Below are 21557 nucleotides of genomic sequence, written 5' to 3' on the forward strand. Positions count from 1 at the left end.
CAAGGATATGGTGGTGAAATGGAAGAGAAAGAGGGGCAGAATGGCTCTTGTGCTTTAGTAATAGGGCAGTTTTGATGAAGCAAGGGCTGTGAGGAATGGGCTGATGAGGGCAGACTTCTTGCCACCCACGACCATGGTGATGTCTGGGCCTAGGCTGCTGCCCATGGCTATGTTGAGATCTGTGACAGCTGGGGTCTGTTTTGACATCCATGATCCATGATGTCATCAAGGCCAGGGATATGCCCAGCTATGTACCACCACCTGTAACCATTTTGGTATTCAAGGTTCATGTCACTGCTTTGGCCAGGTTGATCTTTGTGTCCTGTGCTACAAAAGGTGACATGATGACATATCTAGGCCTTGACTGCTGATGAAGGCTATGCCTTGATCCATGGCCCTACCTCAGTCAAAGTTTTGGTTGATATTCTTGGAACCTGATAACTCTGAAGGCCATGCAAATATGTGGGGCATTAAGTCAATGTGCAGCCAGGTAGGGATCTGAAGGTCATACTGTAGCCAGGGTCATACAGATCTAAGTGGTCTGCAATGCCACAGGTGATATGGTTACGTCGAGGCCTGGGCTGCAGCTGATGATCATGTCAAGGTCCATGGCCCTACCTCAGCCTGGGGTCTGTGTTGATATCTGTTGGTCCCGATACCAAAGTCCATGCTGATGCCAGGGGTCTGGGCCACTACCTGGGGCCACAGTGGTGTCCAAGGGCCACTCTGGTTGTGGGGGTCATGCAGACAGGAGGGGTCTGTGTTGCCATCTGTTGCCATGGTGACATTCAAGCCTGGGCTGTTGATGAGGTCTATGACTACCTACCATGGATAGGGTCTATGTTGATGTCTGTGGCCTATAGTGGCAGCAAAGGACACATGGGTCTAGGCCATAACCTGTGGCCACATTGATGCCTGAGGGCCACGTCACCACCAGCATCACACCAGTCTAAGTGGCCCCTGCTGCCACCTGGAGCCATGGTGTCATCTGTTCCAGGGCTGCTACGGAGGCCCATGTCTGGTTCCATGGCCCTAAGGCAGCTAGGATCTGTGTTGACAACTGTGCTCCTGATACGATCAAAGACAATGCCAGTGCCAGGGTTCTGGGCTGCCACCTGTGGCCATGTTAGTGTCAGAGGGCCTCACGGCAATGGGCTCCATATTAATCTAAATGACCTGTGCTGCCACCTAGGGCCATGGTGACATCCAAGCTGGAGTTGCTAATGGAGACCGTGTCCAGGTCCATAGTCCTACCACAGTCAGGGTTTTTTGCTGAGATCCATGGTCCATGAAACCTTCAAAGGCCAGATGGATATTCAGTGTCTGTGCCACAACCTGCAGCCATGATGGTGTCTAAGGACCATGCTGCCACTAGGGATATGCTGATCTGGATGGCCTTCAAACTTGTACAGGGCCATCATGTCATCTTGGCCTGGCCTATTGCCATGGGCCACATCTGCGTCTGTGGCCCAATAGGAGCCAGGGTCTGGGATGATGTCCATGGCTCATGTTACCACAAAGGATCAAAAGAACTATGTGTGTTGAAATCTGAGGGCCACGCTGAGCCAGGCCAGTACTTTACTGGCCCTGAGATAGCTTTCCCTATCCCTGACTGAACATTGCAGCAGGAGAGCTGGTCTCACTCTCCCAGATAGCCACAGGATCTCCATGACTAGGGCAGCAATGGGCTATCTGACAGGGGTTTCAATGAGGGCCCAGTGATGATGGTGTATCAGAGGCTGTGAAGCAGACAAGGACCATTTTGTGCATGGGACTGAAAGGACAAAATGGTATACTGAGTGACACATTGCAGTTCCTGATGCCACTAGGATGGATAAAGAGGTATTGGAAAGATGGAAGAGCAAAGTAGATTTTTGTTTGTTTGTTTTTGTTTTTATTAATTTGGGTGTGATGCTGTAGAGGTGTGGGGCAGATATGGAGGGACTGAGAGGTGAGCAGGATTGGGGTGCCTGATGTGAAATTTCAAGAGTCCAAAAAGAATTGTATTAAATAAATAAATAAATATCTCACACCTTAAAGACAGGAAAAGAAAAATATAATCAAGACTAAAAGATACACAAAAAGCCACCTGAACAGGGCCTAAAAGAATTTTGAGAATAAGAAATACATTGCCAGGCAGTGGTGGTACACACCTTTAATTCCAGCACTGAGGAGGCAGAGGCTTGTGGATCTCTGTGATTTCAAAGCCAGCCTCTGCTACAAAGTGAGTTCCAGTACAGGCTCCAAATCTACACAGAGAAACCGTGTCTCAAAAAGCCAAAAAAGAGAAAAAAAGGAAGAAAGAAAGACAGGAAGGAAGAAAGGAAAGGAAGGAAGGAAGGAAGGAAGGAAGGAAGGAAGGAAGGAGAAAAAAGAAAGAAAGGAAGGAAGGAAGGAAGGAGGGAGAGAGGGAGGAAAAGAAGGAGGAAGGGAGAGATAGGGAAGGAGGGAAGAGGGAGGGAGGGAAGGGAGAGAGGGAGGGAGGAAGAAAGGAAGGAAGGAAGGAAGGAAGGAAGGAAGGAAGGAAGGAAGGAAGGAAGGAAGGAAGGAAGGAAGGAAGGAAGGAAGGAAGGAAGGAAAAATATAACCATTATAAGTAAACATAAATGGGATTGGGGCAGGAGATGGTTCAGTGGTTAAGAGTACTTATGACTTCCAAAGAACTAAGGTTTAGTTCCCAGTACCAACATTAGATGGCTTATAACTGGCTGTAATTTGAGTTCTAGGGGAACCAATGCCCTCCTCTGGCTCCTCTGGCACATAGAAACATGTGTATCACATAGATACACTCAATTACACACACGTATACATAAAATAATAAATACAGTTTAAAAGATATTTTAAAGACCTTCATATATTGTAGTTTTCATAAATAGACATACTTTAGAATAGATTATAGTGTAATTTATAAAACAGCATACTGGAGGTAGCTGACATGTGTATGGTCAACATAAAGAGAGTAAGAGATATTGGCGAGCTTGACCCTAAGTGGGACATAGATATCACACCCCCATTTCTAAGACTGAGGGATCTTCTCAAAGAAGGTACAAAAAGAGGGTAAGAATCAAAAGGTAGCAGATAACTTCAAAAAAAACAGTGTTTTTCAGGTACAACAGGGTGGATGTACATAGGAACTCACACAATTCACAAGATCTGCACTGACTGCAGCAAAGCAAAAACCCCAGCATAGAGGGAAGAATGGAGATGAGCACAAAAACCACACTCCTGGCTGAGAAGCAGACTCAACTAGCGAGGAATAGACGACTGGAAATAATCAAACTGAGGGCTGAAATCAACAAAATAGAAACACAGAAAACAATACAAAGAATCAATGAAACAAAAAGCTGGTTCCTGGAGAAAATCAACAAGATTGATAAACCCCTATCCAAACTAATCAAACGGCAGAGAGAGAATATGCAAATTAATAAGATCAGAAATGAAAAGGGGGACATAACCACAGACACAGAGGAAATTCAGAGAATCATTAGATCTTACTACAAAAGCCTGTATGCCACAAAACTGGAAAATGTAAAAGAAATGGACACTTTTTTAGATAAATACCATATACCAAAGTTAAACCAGGACCAGGTGAACGATCTAAATAGACCTGTTAGTCGCGAAGAATTAGAAGCTGTTATAAAAAAAACCTCCCTTCCAAAAAAAGCCCAGGATCAGATGGTTTCAATGCGGACTTCTACCAGAATTTCCAAGAAGGCCTAATACCTATACTCCTTAATGTATTTCACAATATAGAAACAGAAGAGTCATTACCAAATTCCTTTTATGAAGCTACAGTTACTCTGATACCAAAACCACACAAAGACTCAACCAAGAAAGAGAATTACAGGCCAATCTCACTCATGAACATCGACGCAAAAATCCTCAACAAAATACTGGCAAACCGAATCCAAGAACACATTATAAATATTATCCATTATGATCAAGTAGGTTTCATCCCAGATATGCAGGGCTGGTTCCACATACAAAAATCTATCAATGTAATCCATCACATAAATAAACTAAAAAAAAAAAAACCCATATGTTCGTTTCATTAGATGCTGAAAAAGCATTTGACAAAATTCAACATCCTTTTATGATAAAAGTCGTGGAGAGATTAGGGATACAAGGGTATACCTAAATATAATAAAAGCCGACAGCTAACATCAAATTAAACGGAGAGAAATTCAAAGCCATCCCACTAAACTCAGGAACACAAGGCTGTGCACTCTCTCCATACCGCTTCAATAAACTGCTTGAACTTCTAGCAATAGCAATAAGACAACATAACGGGATCAAGGGGATTCAAATTGGAAAGGAAGAAGTTAAACTTTCGATATTTGCAGATGATATGATAGTGTACATAAGTGACCCAAAAAACTCCAACAAATAACTTTTACAGCTGATAAACAACTTTAGTAATGTGGCTGGGTACAAGATCAACTCCAAAAATTCAGTCACTCTCTTATACACAAAGGTTATGGGAGCAGAGAGGGAAATCAGAGAAGCTTCACCTTTCACAATAGCCACAAACAGCATAAAATATCTTGGGGTAACTCTAACCAAGGAAGTGAAAGATCTATTTGACAAGAACTTTAAGCCATTGAAGAAAGAAATTGAAGAGGATACCATAAAATGGAAGGACCTCCCTTGCTCTTGGATTGGGAGGATCAACATAGTAAAAATGGCAATTCTACCAAAGGCAATTTATAGATTCAATGCAATCCCCATCAAGGTTCATCAAAATTCTTCACAGATCTTGAGAGGACAATAATCAACTTTCTATGGAAAAACAAAAAACCCAGGATAGCCAAAACAATCTTATACAATAAAGGATCTTCTGGAGGCATTACCACCCCTGACTTCAAACTCTATTACAAAGCTACAGTAATGAAAACAGTGTGGTACTGGAATAAAAACAGAGAAGCCGACCAATGGAGTCGTATAGAAGACCTGAATTTTAACCCACAAACCTATGATCACCTCATTTTCGATAAAGGAGCTAAAAGTATATAATGAAAGAAAGAAAGCATCTTCAACAAATGGTGCTGGCACAACTGGATGTCAACCTGTAGAAGAATGAAAATAGACCCATATCTATCACCATGCACAAATCTCAAGTCCAAATGGATTAAAGACCTCAATATCAGTCCGAACACACAGAACCTGATAGAAGAGAAAGTGGGAAGTACCCTACAAAAGATGGGCACAGGAGATAGCATCCTAGGTATAACCCCAGCAGCACAGACATTAAGGGCAACATTGAATAAATGGGACCTACTAAAACTGAGAAGCTTCTGTAAAGCAAAGGACACTGTCACTAAGACAAAAAGGCAACCTACTGACTGGGAGAAGATCTTCACCAACCCCGCAACACACAAAGGTCTGATCGCCAAAATTTATAGAGAACTCAAGTAACTAGATTTTAAAATGCTAATTAACCCAATTAAAAAATGGGTCACTGATCTGAACAGAGAATTCTCAACAGAAGAAATTCAAATGGCCAAAAGACACTAAGGGTCATGCTCAACCTCCTTAGTAATCTGGGAAATGCAAATCAAAACAACTCTGAGATATCATCTTACACCTGTCAGAATGGCTAAAATCAAAAACACCAATGATAGCCTTTGCTGGAGAGGTTGTGGAGGAAGGGGTACCCTCATCCATTGCTGGTGGGAATGCAATCTTGTGCAACCACTTTGGAAATCAGTGTGGTGGTTTCTCAGGAAATTCGGGATCAACCTAACCCTGGACCCAGCAATACCACTCTTGGGAATATACCCAAGAGATGCCCTATCATATGACAAAAGCATTTGTTCAACTATGTTCATAGCAGCATTATTTGTAATAGCCAGAACCTGGAAATAACCTAGATGTCCTTCAATGGAAAAATGGATGAAGAAAGTGTGGACTATATACACATTAGAGTACTATGCTGCTGTAAAAAACAATGCCTTCTCGAATTTTGCATGCAAATGAATGGAAATAGAAAACACTATACTGAGTGAAGTAAGCCAGACCCAAAAAGAGGAACATGGGATGTACTCACTCATAATTGCTTTATAGCCATAAATAAAGGTCACGGAGTCTATAATTGTTGATCCTAAAGAAGCTAAATAAGAAGGTGAACCCAAAGGAAAACATATACTTATCCTCCTGGCTATGGGAAGTAGACAAAATTGCTGGGCAAAACATTGGGATCTTGGGGATGGGGTGGGATGGGGGTAAGGGGAGATGGGGAGAGAAAAGTGAGAAGGGGAGGATGGGGGGAACTTGGGGAAACAGGATGATTGGGATAAAGGAAGGTTGGATAGGGGAGCACGGAAGCACAAATCTTAGTTAAGGGAGCCACCTTAGGGTTGGCAAGAGACTTGAACCTAGAGTGGCTCCCAGGAGCCCAAGCCGAGGTCCCCAGTTAGTTCCTTGGGCAGCTGAGGATAGGGAACCTGAAATGACCCTATCCTAGAGCAATACTGACGAATATCTTGCATATCACCATAGTACCTTCATCTGGTGATGGATGGAGATAGAGACCCACACTGGAGCACTGGACTGAGCTCCCAAGGTCCCAATGAGGAGCAGAAGGAGGGAGAACATGAGCAAGAAAGTCAGGACCACGAGGGGTGCTCCCACCCACTGAGAGAGTGGGGCTGATCTATTGGGAGCTCACCAAGGCCAGCTGGACTGTGACTGAAAAAGAATGGGATAAAACCGGACTCACTGAACATGGCGAACAATGAGGGCTGATGAGAAGCCAAGGACAATGGCATGGGGTTTTGATTCTACTTCATGTTCTGGCTTTGTGGGAGCCTAGCCTGTTTGGATGTTCACCTTCCAGACATGGACAGAGGGGGGAGGACCTTGGACTTTCCAAAGGGCAGGGAACCCTGACTGCTTTTTGGACTGGAAATGGAGGGGGAGAGGCGTGGGGGGAGCGGGAAAAGGGTGGGAGGAGGGGGAGGGAAATGGGAGGCTGGGAGGAGGCGGAAACTTTTTTTTTCTCAATAAAAAATTTAAAAAAAAGAAATTTATCGCTATTTAAACAAAAATTAATAATTCTGAATTAGCCAGCACAATTTTCTATTTTAATTTAAAGGATGGAGATTATTCATATACATTTTCAATCTCCGATATATTTCTATCATTCTGATGAAACGCCATGGCCAAAAGCAATTTTAAGAGAAAGGGTTTTTTTGTAGATGTTTAACCTAAGCTGATCAAGTAGGCATTATCTATTTTAGAGGGGTACATGGTGTATTGGGTTTTTTTTTCTGCCTCTTAGGCAACTTTAAGGAACGAAGGGTTGATTTTGACTCACAGTCAAAGGGTACGATCTAGCATGGTGGTAAAGTCATGTGGACAGGAGCTTAAAGTAGCTGGTCCCATTGCAACTGCAGTCCAGAAGCTGAGAGAAAGTTTCCTTTATTATTTTTACGTGGCTTTCTCCTTTTTCTTCTCCTCCCCAGTCTATGGAATGGTGCCACTTTGAGCACCTTCTCACATCAACTAACATATTCTAGATGATAGGAATCCCGAGAGACTTCTCGCCTACATGTCCTGTCAAGCGGACAATGTTAACCATCACACATGGCACCACACAGTTTTGGACAATGTTCATTTAGAATTTTGTAGACACACATATTAAACATAATCGAATACTAATAATTAGTCAGATAAGGACATTCATAGATGCCATATCAAATAGGTCTTTGGCTTCACCACAGTAAAAATAAAAACATTTGAAATCCAATTCACTTTTAAATTTAAAACTTATTTTGAATACTGCCTTAGAGTGGAAGGGAAATGGAAATTACAAAATAACTATAAAGAAAATAGATGCTGAAATATTACATTACTCAAAACTGTTCACTTCAGGTGCAGTGGTGGTGAAACAAAATTTTAGCTTATTTTATATATGCAGAAACTTTGAAGATTTATTGAAAGTATATATTTAAATAAACTAAAGCATAAAGTGGGATAAATCCGATAAAAGTTAAAGGGAAAAGTATGTTTTAAAAGTATGGGGAGGGTGGAATATAAAAGATAATTAAGGGCTGACGAGATGGCTCAGCAGTTAAGAGCACTGCCTGCTCTTCCAGAAGACCTCAGTTCAATTCCAAGCACCCACATGGCTGCTCACAACTGTCTGTAACTACAGTTCCAGGGGATCCAACACCATCACACAGACAAATCACCAGAGCACATAAAATTAAAAATTAAATGAAATTTAAAAATCTGTTTTAAAAAAGACAGTTAAAAGCATCAGCATGGCAAACATTGATTCTATAGAAAGACTAGCAAAATTGACAAAGTTCTACCAAAACTAAAGAAAGAAGAACAAAACTTTTTGGTTAGAAAGCATGATGACTACACTTAAAGATGATTTAATTTTCCAAGATAATTCTTTAATTTTATGCCAAAATGTTTACATAATTATATAAGCAACTTATATACAAAAATTGATAAAGGAAAAAATTTTTAAAAACTCCAAAAGAATTATGTCTTAGTTAGTATTTCTATTGTTGTGGTGAAGCACCATGACCAAAACCATGTTTTATACTTCCACATTGTAGTTCATCATTGAAGGCAACCAGGACAAGAATTCAAATAAGGCAGGAACCTAGAGGCAGGAGCTGATGCAGAGGCTGTGGAGGGAGGGGTGCTGCCTACTGGCTTTTCCTTCCTGACTTTCTCAGCCTGTTTTCTTATAGAACCCAGTATCACCAGCCCAGAAATGGCAACACCCATGAGATCTGGGTTCTCCCCCATCAATAACTAATTAGGAAAATGCTCCACAGGGTTGCCTACCATTCACCTCCCCAATCATATGGAGGAATTTTCCTCCTCTCAGATGACTATCATGTGTTTAAAACTAGCCAGCACAATCTCCAAACATTCAAAACATAAAACCCATGAATTTAAAATGTTTTCAGCTTTGGGAGATGGCACAATCAGTAAAGAGCGTGTTGCACAGACATAGATGTTGTGCTTGGATGTACAGTAATCATGTTAAAGCTGGACACTGAAGGCAACAATACAGGAAGACTGCTGGAGCTTTGTAGCAAGCTTAGCCTAACTAATGAGGTGAATATTCAGTGAAAGTCTCTGTCTGTAAAACAAGAACAAAATAGGGTGTGCCACAATCAGAAACCTTGAGGAAGGTACCCAACATCAGCCTTCTTTGCTACTCTTCTTCAAGTGTAATTAAAAAGCTGCTCATATCACTCCTTGATCTCCTTCAAATGGATTCTCCTTCCTTCATGATTGCTCTTTATTACATAACATTTCAACAAAATGTATTTGGGGTATTGAATGCACCTGACTACTTCACAGGTTGTTTTCTGTTTGTTTATTTTATTTGGTTGGTTAGGTTTTTGTTGTTGTTTTTTGGTTGCTTTCTTTTTTGACAATACTGGGGAATTTAAGTCAGGACTTCATGAATACTAGGCAACCCTGCTTCACAAATAGGAACTGATACACTTTCCTTAACAATGTTAGAAAATAAAAATGATTGTCTGTACTTATATTGAGGAACTGGAGGCACAGCAACATGAATTGCTTAGTCAATTGTACAAAAGCAGTTGGTTACAGAACTGGGATGGGAACAGACGCAGTTCTTCTCCAGGAGCTATCATTTGCTTATCTCTAATATTGCTCTGTTATGCAATGAGGGTATCCTTCCAACAATGTAAAACTGATCATAAAATTCCACTACCAAAATACTCTTTGATTTTTTTCAAATTTATGTATATGTGTGTGACTGCTTGTCTGGACACTCACCATGTGCATATAGATTGCCAATAAGGCCAGAAGCGGGTATCAGAATGCCTGCAAACTGAGGTACATAAAGAACAGCAAGTTCTTGTAACTACTGAGCATCTCCACAGCACTCCAAAAATATTCTTTATTTGATTACTAACCCTTAGTAAATTAAAAAAATACAAAGTCCATATAATAACCAACAAAGCACTGCAAACTCTGATCCGTACCTATCACTACTGCATCATATCCTACATTCAAGTTGTATGGACCTGATCCCTATGCCGTGGCTGTCACAAATGCTAATTCTTCTGACGCCTCTTTCCACCTGATTAAGTGTAATTCATAAGTCATGTATCACTTCAAGCATCACTGCTTCACCAAAGTTATCTCTGATTCCTGTTCCACATCATAGAATTTGGCACAGCTACAGGTTTGCCTTTTGTCTGCTTTTATTATTTATGATCATCTGTTCTATTAGACTGTGATGGAGGAATAAGACCATGGCTTTTATTTCCTTGTGAGGGTATAATCAGGACTTAGCACAGAACTTGATTCAATATGATGGGTCTACTAAGTAAGTATTTGAGTGACAGCAGTAAGGAGGGAAGGGAGGAAGAACAGGAAGGAGAAACAAGAATAAAATGGAAGGAAGGAAGGAAGGAAGGAAGGAAGGAAGGAAGGAAGGAAGGAAGGAAGGAAGGAAGGAAGGAAAAAAGGGAGGGAGAGAGGGAGGGAGGGAGGGAGGGAGGGAGGGAGGGAGGAAGGAAGGAAGGAAGGAAGGAAGGAAGGAAGGAAGGAAGGAAGGAAGGAAGGAAGGAAAGAAGGAAAAATAATAAGGCATGGAAGTAGGGGGTAAAAGAACACTTAAAGCCCTGTTACTCTGACACCAGAGACTGCCATATAGGCTTCTATAATGTAAAATGGAAATTTAATAATATATAAATAAGTTAATTCAAAGGTCATCAAAAAATTATTGAGTGGCTATGTTGTGACTAATATTGTACTAGGACAAATGGTGGTATGTGAATGTATATATAAATGTATCTGGGTCTATGTATACGTTATGAATAGATTATTATCAATAATCACTGGATACTAGAATTTCAGATGTTTGAAAACATTTTGCAATAGAGAAAACAATGATGCTCTAATAAAATACATAGCCTAAATAATTCATGTACTATATAGAACAAGAAAGTGATTTGTGTAGATTTCACAGTCCCCTTACTCAATGATATTTTCTGCTGCTGCTTCTGAGAAAAAGAGCAGTAATATTTTATCAGGAAAGGATTTTCCAAGGAGATATTGAAAACCATTTTGGAACTGTGACTTTATGGAAGTTTTTTTTAAGTGATAATACAGATATGGCTCCCTGGTATCCGGGCACTGGAAGCTGTATTTTCTGGTTGTGGAAGTCTCCAAATTAACATTGGGACACCATTTAAAGGAAAAAGTATAAAACCTCACATAGAGAACTCATATACACCTTTTACTACCTTCCCGAAGTGCTGCTGTCTTCCACAATTAAGGGATAATTATGAAAATAAAGAAATTAACATGGATATGATGTTATTAACTGTAGACTTTCTTCAACTTACATTTTCCTTTAATTCCTTTCTCTGTATTAAGATCCGAGCAAGGGCCTCTCTAAATACATTAAACTAGTTGAGATATGGCATCAGATGGAAAACACAAAATTCTAACATTAAGAAACACAGAAGAAAACCCCAAATGTAATATCCTATGAAAAGGTAATAAAACTACAAAGCCACCACAAAAAAAAAAAAAAAGATCCAAGCTAGGGTCTCACACTTCATTACTTCATTGAGTTAGGCTATCCTCATGACCTTTTGTAATCTGGGTTGGTTACTTGGTCTTTACAACTTTGACACTTTTGGAAAGTGAAATTATTGCCAGACAAAACTCTTTTCTGTCTTGCCTGATGTGCTAACCATTTTAAGAGTAAAAGTATAAATTTCTGAAGTGGAACATGTCAGAAAGATAATAATATAATGTCCACCAGGTTTCTGCACTGTTAATGCACTTTCCCTTATTTAGGGGCCAATAGTTAAGAATATTTGAACATTGTACCACTTCTTAAATTTTGCCTACTAATTCCAATACTTACCAGTTGACTTTTCTTTTCCTCATGAATGTTGTCTTGTGACAAGTTTTTAAACTGTAGTTCTAGTTACCTCAAACTCCCATGTATCTCGGGCTGACCTTGGACTCACTGCAATCCTTCTGTCTCACCTTCCTAGGTGCTGGGGCTACTGACTAAAGCTAAGACACCATGATATCAGTATAGATTTAAAAAGTAGATTCTCACTCTGTAGACAAATCTGGTTGTGAACTCAGTATGCACTCTACATTGGCCTTAAATTCATAATATTCTAGGCTCAACCTTCTGATGCTTGTATTCTAAACCTCTCCCACTACATTTAGCACCAATGCAGTCATTATCACTAGAATATTCATATGATAATAATTCTGCTTTTCTCACTTTGTCCATATTTAACAGGATCTTTCTGTATGGGAAACAAAACCCTTATCTCCTACTTGAATATGCATTTGGTTATGTCTATTTATTTATTTATTACGTTATTTTAATACTTTAAAAAATACGAATCCAAATTCTCACTCCTTCCCCTCCTCCCACTCCCTCCACAGCCCTCCCCTCACCCCCTCCAATCCTAGGAGAGGGCAAGGCACCCTGCCCTGTGGCAAGTCCAAGGCTCTCGCCACTACATCCAGGCTGAGCAGGGTATACATCCAAAGAGAATAGGATCCCAAAAAGCCAGTACATGCAGTAGAGACAAATCCCAGTGCCATTATCATTGGCCCCTCAGTCTGTCCTAACTGTCAACCACTTTCAGAGGGACTAGTTTGATCCCATGCTCATTTACTCCCAGTCGCGTTGGAGATGGTGAGCTCCCATTAGATCAGGCAAATTGTCTCAGTGGGTGAACACTCATGGTCTTGACTTCCTTGCTCATACTCTCACTCCTTCCACTCTTCAACTGGTCCTTGGGAGCTCAATCCAGTACTCCAATATGGGTCTCTGCCTAATGTTTAAATAAAACCTTTTCATTTTAAAATAATTTTAGAATTATAAGACATTACAAGATCAACAATGGATAAAATTTCCATAAATATTTTTCCTAGATTTTCCATATACAACATCTTATCTATAGTAAATCAGGAAAATAAACAAGTTGACATTTGTGCAACATTAATGTAACTTGTAACTATAGTACTTACTAATAATTAAACCATATACTTTATTTATTTAACTCAGGATTTTTTACATGCAGTTCTATGTCTATATATGTGTTTGCACTCCTGGGACATTTTATCACAAGTATTAATTTGTACCCTCACCCATATAATCAGGATATGAGCCAGTCATTTCTAGAACTATGGGCACAAGTATATTTATTTGGTCCTTGGGATGAGATACTATTGTCATTTTTTAAGCTGTCTCTTTTTATCCATGAGACACCCTTTTGGCTCAACTACAGTATTTCTGCACAATACCATTCTAAAGAAAGAAACACCTATTCTTAGCAGAATCATCATTTAGTTTTCCTAAACCATCACAAGAATTGGAGAATAGTATTCATATACCATAATTTGCATGCTAAATGTTAGTAGGGTATAAATACAACATGTATTCTATACATATATTAAGACATAGTTACAAATTCATTTCTTTGCAATCTATCTAGTTATGTAGTGAACCCCAATATCCATAGAGGTTGAGCTCCAGTACCACTTCAGATAAAAAAAAATCTGCAAATAGATAGTATTTACTTGTACCTTCTTACATACTTTATATCATGTATGGATTTCTTATGGTAACTAATATCATGTATTGTTTTTTTTTTTTTTTTTTTTTTGAGACAGGGTTTCTCTGTGGTTTTGGAGCCTGTCCTGGAACTAGCTCTTGTGGACCAGGCTGGTCTCGAACTCACAGAGATCCGCCTGTCTCTGCCTCCCAAGTGCTGGGATTAAAGGCGTGCGCCACCACCGCCCGGCTAACTAATATCATGTAAATACCATGTCTATAGTTACTTTTATTAAGCCACCCACTGAGACAGTGGGGCTGATCTATTGGAAGCTCACCAAGGCCAGCTGGACTGTGACTGAAAAAGCATGGAATAAAACTGGACTCGCTGAACATGGCGAACAATGAGGGCTGATGAGAAGCCAAGGACAATGGCACAGGGTTTTGGTCCTACTTAATGTGCTGGCTTTGTGGGAGCCTAGCCAGTTTGGATGTTCACCTTCCTAGATATGGACGGAGGGGGGAGGACCTAGGACTTACCACAGGGCAAGGAACCCTGACTGCTCTTGGTCTGGAGAAGGAGGGGGAGAGGAGTGGGGGGGAGGGGGAGAAGGGTGGGAGGAGGGGGAGAAGGGTGGGAGGAGGGGGAGGGAAATGGGAGGCTGGGAGGAGACGGAAACTTGTTTTTTTTTTCCATTTCTCAATAAATAAATAAATAAATAAATTTTAAAAAAGATGAGAAAAAAAGAAAAGTTTTGTCAACATTCACTACAGATGCACTTTGGTACTCTGATGTTGTCGACGTATAACTAGTTTAATCTGTGGATATGTAACCAACTATGGATTACATATATCAAAAATGTTACATATTACCCCTAAATGTATAGTTGTATGTGTCTAAAAATGAAATTATTGAATTCTGATTCAAATATAGCACCATGGAGTTCACTTTAGAATTTACTTTCCTGTAGCATCTATTTCTGACAATGAGAAAAACAGGGTTTCCTTATCTACCACAGTTATTTGTTCAACCCAACAACAGATGGATAGACAAACAGAGATATAATTCACTAACTTATAAGAAATAAGATTGCCAGACAGTGGTGACTCTTGATTTTAATTCAATCTCTTGGGAGACAGAGGCAGACAGATCTCTGAGACTGAGGTCAACTAGGTGTATAAGAGAAAAACCATCTCATGAAAAGGAAAAGAAAAGAAATAATTTTAGTAATTTTTAAGTTTTATTTTATTTTATTTAGAATTATGTATGTATGTTTGAGTATGTCTGTACATACATATGTACATGGTGAATATAGTTGACCATAGATGCCAGAGACATCAAATCCCACTGAAGCTATGGTTACAGACAGTTGTGTGTGACTTGATGTAGCTGCTGGGAACCAACATTGCTCTAAACTTCGGACACACCTTCCCAGCCTCTATTATTAAATGTATTTATTTGTTGTACATGGCTGGAGCTAGTCTTTCTCTGGCCTACCAGCCAGCTCCCAAATCATAATACAAAGGCTTATTATGAATTATGAAAGCTTGGCTGGTAGCTTAGGCTTGTTTGTAACTAGTCCTTATAACTTAAGCCAACCCATATCTTTTAATCTATGTTCTTTTATGTGGCCCGGTTACCTTAATTTGCGATGCCATTATGCTTTACCTACATACTGGTAGCCCCTCCCTCATTCCCAGCATCCTCTGTGCCTGGCAATCATGCAGACCTATTGGTCACTCAGCTTTTTATTAAACCAGTCAGAATGACATATCTTTACACAGTGTAAATCTTGTAACACATGGGTGTTAGGCCTGCATGTATTCTATGCACAGCACACATGCCTGGTGTTCATAGAGGGTAGGAAAGGATCTTCAGTCCCCTGGAACTGGAACTACAGTGAGTGGAAGCTCCCATGTGAGTGCTGGTATTGAACCAGGTCCTCTGGAAGAGCAGCAAGTTTTTTGAATCATAATCTCTCCAGTTCCTCAACTAGCAGATTTTTGAAATAGAAAGTGTTTCCAGGAGGCATACCAAATGAAAATAATCTACATTAAGGCAGCAGTGACCAGTTAGCACCCATCTTGGCAGCTATAACAGAGAGAAGAAACTGAAGAGATGGCTTTGGTGTTGAGGATAGCACTGGGAAGGAAGGAAGGAAAGGGCATAACCCATTTCTTCTATCCTTGACTGTAAAGCCAGAACCAGGTGGCCAAACCTGCCAAATTCTGTTGCTTACTGGGGTTGGAATATCACCCACCCTTACTCCCCACGCCCCCTGCTTTCAATTACATCTTTACCAGCTTTCTGTTTTTTATTGCTACCTTCACTTCCTGTCCTTGAACTTGCTCTGTAGATCAGGTGACCTAAGGACCTCCTTCACTGGAACACACTTCCTCCAACAAGACCACACCTACTTCAACAAGGTCAAACCTCCTAATAGTGCCACTCCATTTGGGGGCCATTTTCTTTCAAGTCACCACAAAGACCAAGACGGTGTCTCTCCTGCTCTGAGTTACAGATTTTATGAGGTGTCTCTCACAGCTTGGACATTCCCAAAGTCCCGGTCTCTGACATCTGCCAAGTCAAAAAGAAACAGCAAAAATACTTGGCTCTGAAAAACTCATGGCATATAGGTTAGGGTGGTGACATGGCAAGTAAAGACCTTGCTGCACAACTGTGAGGACCTGAGTGTGAATCCCTGGAATCCTCTTAAAGTCAGGTGTTTTAGCACACTTCTATAGTCTCAATGATCCTACAGTAGAGGGGGGAGATACAGGAGAATAGCAATAAGTTCTCAGGCCCGCTAGCCTGGCATACACTGTGGCAAAATAACAAAAGTTTCTGTCTCAAATGCAATGGAAAGACTGACACCCAAACTTTTCCTCTAAAACCACATGTACACTGAGGCACTTGCGCAGCTGAACTTGCATAAACACAAACACACACACACATATACGTACACAGCCCATATGGCATGGTACGCAGTAACAGACAGTAAGCTATATATCTATATGAGGTACTTTGGGCAACATTGTAGTTACATCTTGCATCCTTCATTTATAACCAGCACATATGATATGTCATTTGCTATAGTATTGCCTATCCATCCAAAAGAAGGAGCAATCACCAAAAGAAAGGAAATGCTGCCCAGAAATGGCTGGAAGATAGCAAGTTCAGCAAACCAGCCAGACACACAGGCCATAATTGCTATTACTCATGGTACAAAGATGACTGGATGGACTTAGGCAGTGATAAATATTGAGGACAGGCTTCCATGAATCTAATCTCCCCAAAACTTGACCAACGTAGATTTTTCTTTACACAATTCAAGAGAGTTATTATAAGAATCTGCTACAAAGTCCAAATCAATAGTAGCTTCCTCCTCTCGTTACCACATGCTGAAACCATCTCTTCCCTGTGCATATTCTCAGGAAGACCAGGGATATTGCAAAATCATGTTTCACTTGTTTTTAGTGTTATTATCGAATCGTACAGACTTTCATTCAAATCTAGAATCAAATATCTGTTCCCTGAAGTTCACCAAGACTCAGTTTTATTCGTTTTTACAAAACATGTATCCTACTTTATGGAGTACAATCCTAGATGCTGACCAGTCTCAATCTTCTGTATATACGTGGGTAGAGGGTAGGAGAAGAGAAGATGAGAATGAGAGAGAGAGAGAGAGAGAAAGAGAGAGAGAGAGAGAGAGACTATTTACCACTTGATCACTTGACTGGCTTCCATGTAACCTAACATGGCAAAGATGATAGATGGTGTATATCACATCCTGACCACTGTAAAAACAGTTGACAATTGCCATCTCCATTGCTCACTTTTCTGGTTTATCATATAACATAAAGCAGAGAGGCCCTAGCAAAGACCTCTGCTGCAGCAGAGGAATTGCTAAATAGAGCCTCTGGGCTTGAGACACTGATTGGAAGTAAATTCTACAGAATATCATTCATCAATATCTCTCTCTCTCCTCTCTCTTAGCTGGCCTTCAGCTTGCTATGTAGACCTGACTCAAATCATCTGCCTGCTTCCACCTTTGCCATGATTACAAGGATGGGCTACGATGTTTGTAAGCCCTCAGTGTCTTAATAGACTGGCATATGCAGGACAATAAATCCTGCCAACCAAGTATTTGAGTTGTTGACTGCCTAAGTCACAAAATGCTGAATAAGAAGTATTTTAGACAATACTCAGCACAGTGTCTAGCATATTAGTAAGGGCTTACCATTCACTAAGGTATTGTAAGTGCAATTGGACCAAAAAAAGCACATAGAAATATTTCTTTTTAATTATATTGTTTGCTTTCATAACATTATGGTTTTAGTATATCTAAATGGTCGTTTTTATTACTGAATAGTTATTTTAAAATCCAAAATGTGGGGAAACGTTTGGAACACAGGTAGGATGTGTTGCCTGAACACCAGATACAGTTTCATTAACTCTGAGTCACATCGGGTTCTCTTTCATCTGCCTCTTAAACACTATTAATCACAGCTTTATCTAACCCTGCTTTTATCTCCAGTCTTTGGGTGGCAATTTCTTTTCAATTTGTTCTAGATTCTTATCATATAGTGAAACATCAGCCAGAGTAGATCTATCCCTTCAGAGCTGATCTAACATTTCATAATAGCTTGACCACAGAAAGCCTGGAAGAATCAGCCACTAGACTAAAGTACTTCAAATGTCACTTGTATTATAGCTTTTGTTGAAGGTGTGTCTGAAAGAGAGAAGGAAGAGACAGTCAGCCACCAAATATGGCTACCTCAAAAGTAATGTTAGATGGTTCTTCCACTACTATATATAATTTTTGTATAACTGCCTAGAATGAATGCAAGGACTTACCTTAAATCTCTCTCTTTGGAAGTTATTTTGTCTCCCACCTCATGTGTGTGTGTATATGTGTGTGTTTGTGTGTGTGAGTATGTGACATGTATGTGGATGTACAAAGATTTACTATAGGATCCATTTGCACCAGTATGAGGAAAAATATATTTTTATAATCTAAAATTCTATTCCAAAACTTCTAATGCAACATCTTAAACTTCTAACATTACAAAGATTCATACTAACCACTTTAGTATAATTATATCATCTCTAGCAGCTACAAACAGGACTGTGATTGTTATTACTGTCCTAACTTTTAGATGTAGAAATGGCATAGGAATTACTAGTAATTGGAAACTAAATATGGAATACCCATAAATGTTCCTCAAAAGCTGTATCTAGGGGGCTTGTGGGAGTGGCAATTTCCTCCATAAGCTCGTGTATTTGAACACTTGGTCCCCAGTTATTAGCACTGTTTGGGGAGGTTTAGGAGGTGTGACCATAATTGAAGGAACTATGCCACTGGTAGGAGACTTTGAGAGCTTAAGTCATTACCCTTAAGTCATTACCCTTTTTGCTTCATGCCTGAAGTTGAAGATGTAATCCCTCAGGTATCTTCTCCTGCCTCTATACATGCTGTTGCTACCATGATTTCCCATCATTACTGACATGAAGCCTCTGCAACCAAAATGCCAAATTAACTATTTTTTTTTTAACTTGAGTTGGTCTGGATGTTTTACCACAGCAACAGAAACTAAACTAATACAGCGGTGGAGAAAGAACACAGCAGTCAAGCGCACTTGTTGAGTAGCTGAATTCAATTCCCAGCATCCATATCTGGCAGCTCCGGGGGATCCAACTCTCTCATCCATGATCCAGGGGCATCTGAACACACATGGCATAGACTCACACAGTAGACATATACACATCAACTCAAAAACTTAAGCTACACATGGAATCAGTATCTCAACAAATATAATTTTTGAACTACGAATCAGCTATAACTCCTTTCCATGTTACATTTTTTATTCTCCAATAAATTATGGTTTCTAACACTTGCACTTTTTAATTTTTCTGCCCCACCAGCCTGTCAAACAGTTTTGCTCATCTGTACATAAATGCGTAGGTACAGTGTGGAGTTCAGAAACTTGGTGTAATTATTTAGTCAAGTGAAGAATACTTTTGAAATGCAAATAATGACCTCTTACTTGTCAAGTATCTGTTGTTCTTATAGCTGAGTGTTGCTTTAGAGAATTTAACTAATTATGAAAAGCTGAAAAAGAATATTCTAGAATGGATTAATTTTCACATCCTGGCACACCAGAATTACATACAAATCTCCCAGAAATTAAATTGTCACATAGGTATTAACACTTTATAAGCATTCAATCATTTGGAATAAAAACAGATCAGGAAAATTGTCTATCATGGTTGAGTGAAGTTTTCCCTCCTAGGGAAAAAAAAAAGGAGAAACGAGATAAATCCCCTAACTATTTCAGGGGAAGAAAAGAAGCTACTTCTACTCCATCCCTCCCAGGCTTCCAAATCCCACCAATGCTCTAATGGTCCATGATGATGTGAGATGTTAACTTAAAAGACTGGATTAGTTGTAATCATCATAATTACCCTGAAGAGGAACCTTTCTCTTAGGGAAGGTCATACACACTACAGAGCAAAATGGGTAAGGGCAACTCAACTCCTGAGAGGCTCCATTCACAAAGCAGAGACGAGCATGAATGCAACATTATTCTTTCTGGGCAAGTTCTGAAACATGTGACATCAGTAGAATGGATGGAGATTTGCACAATGCTTCATTTCCTTGGAGCAACTCAAAGGTTGGTAACCATTACATGAATTCAGATAACATCATTGGAAAGATTAATGGGCCAGGGTATCATTATTTCCAAATAGAGGAGAGTCATGCCAAGGTCACCGCAAGATTTACCAAGAAAAATGTTTACTCATTGGAAGTGGTGACTTGTCTCTCAGCCTGACATAATAAAAGGAAACCAATTGCACATGACTAAATGCTAATCTTTCCAGAGGGACCCCTTCATGTTAAGCAATATAAGCAGATAAAGCAGGGAACAGATGAGATTTATAATAGGCCTGCTGGTTTACATCCATTGGCAAAGACCATGGTGTCAAAACCCTTAGCTAATGAAGAGCTATCCCTTCTTCCTGTTGTTGCAGAAGGGAAATATAAGGAACAGAAGGGAAAATGGACAGTTTTGCTTCAGAGTCCTGGCAGCAGTCTTTTAGTAAGCAGTATATTGACAAACAGATTGATCTGGCTGCTTAATACAGCATTAAAACAACCTCTGGGGTCTAGGTGGAAGTGAGATGAAGGACTTAACCTTAACGGCATTAAGGAAATATCAATCAGCACTTATGTCTCTAACAAAGAACCCCACAAAGATGTATATGGCTTTCCACAAAGAGCTCATTCTCTGAACATTGACTGATCCTATCATGCAGTCTTGTCTTGGCCTAGAATCAAAAGGCAAGCTCCCAACCAAAGTTATAGGATATAAAGTTTGTGTTTTTCCAAGGAGGGTGAAAAGCAAACAATCAAAAATGCACAAAAGTATTTTGTGAAAGCATATGTTTGGTATGTGTCTCCAATTAATGACATACCTTGCCAATCCATTACCACCCATGAAAAACGGTTACTATAACTTTGGATTTCTCTAAGCAAATATCCATATCATATCTTGCAAAGCAAAGCTGTGGCTTGTTGGTGGCCCAGATCAAATAATAAAATACATTTTAAAAAGTCAGAAGCACTGACATGAATAGAATTTCTGTAGGGAAGACTCCAGCCTCTGAATGATTTTATAAAATTGAATTAGTCACAAGGTAAGTTCAGGAAACTTCTGGACTTCATAGTATAGTTAGGGAATTTTTTAATAAAGAAATCTCCCTGGGCTTCTTTTTTTAATAAAGAAATCATGCTGGGCACGGTGCTGTATGCCTATAATCCCAGAACTTTTTTGGGAGGTTGAGGCTGGAAGAACATGAGTTTGAGTCCAGCCTGGACTACACAGTAAAGCCTTCTTTCAAAAAGCCCGACAAAAATCTGTTGTTGATTTCTCAGCTTTTAATCTCTAAATTTAAAGTAGCAAAAATATCTTGAAAACTGTGAGTGACAGAGTTTAACTTAGAGTGGTT

Source organism: Microtus oregoni, unplaced genomic scaffold (assembly GCF_018167655.1).
Source record: "Microtus oregoni isolate MIOR12 unplaced genomic scaffold, Mior012 000080F_ref0000499, whole genome shotgun sequence".
Taxonomy (NCBI): Eukaryota; Metazoa; Chordata; class Mammalia; order Rodentia; family Cricetidae; genus Microtus; species Microtus oregoni.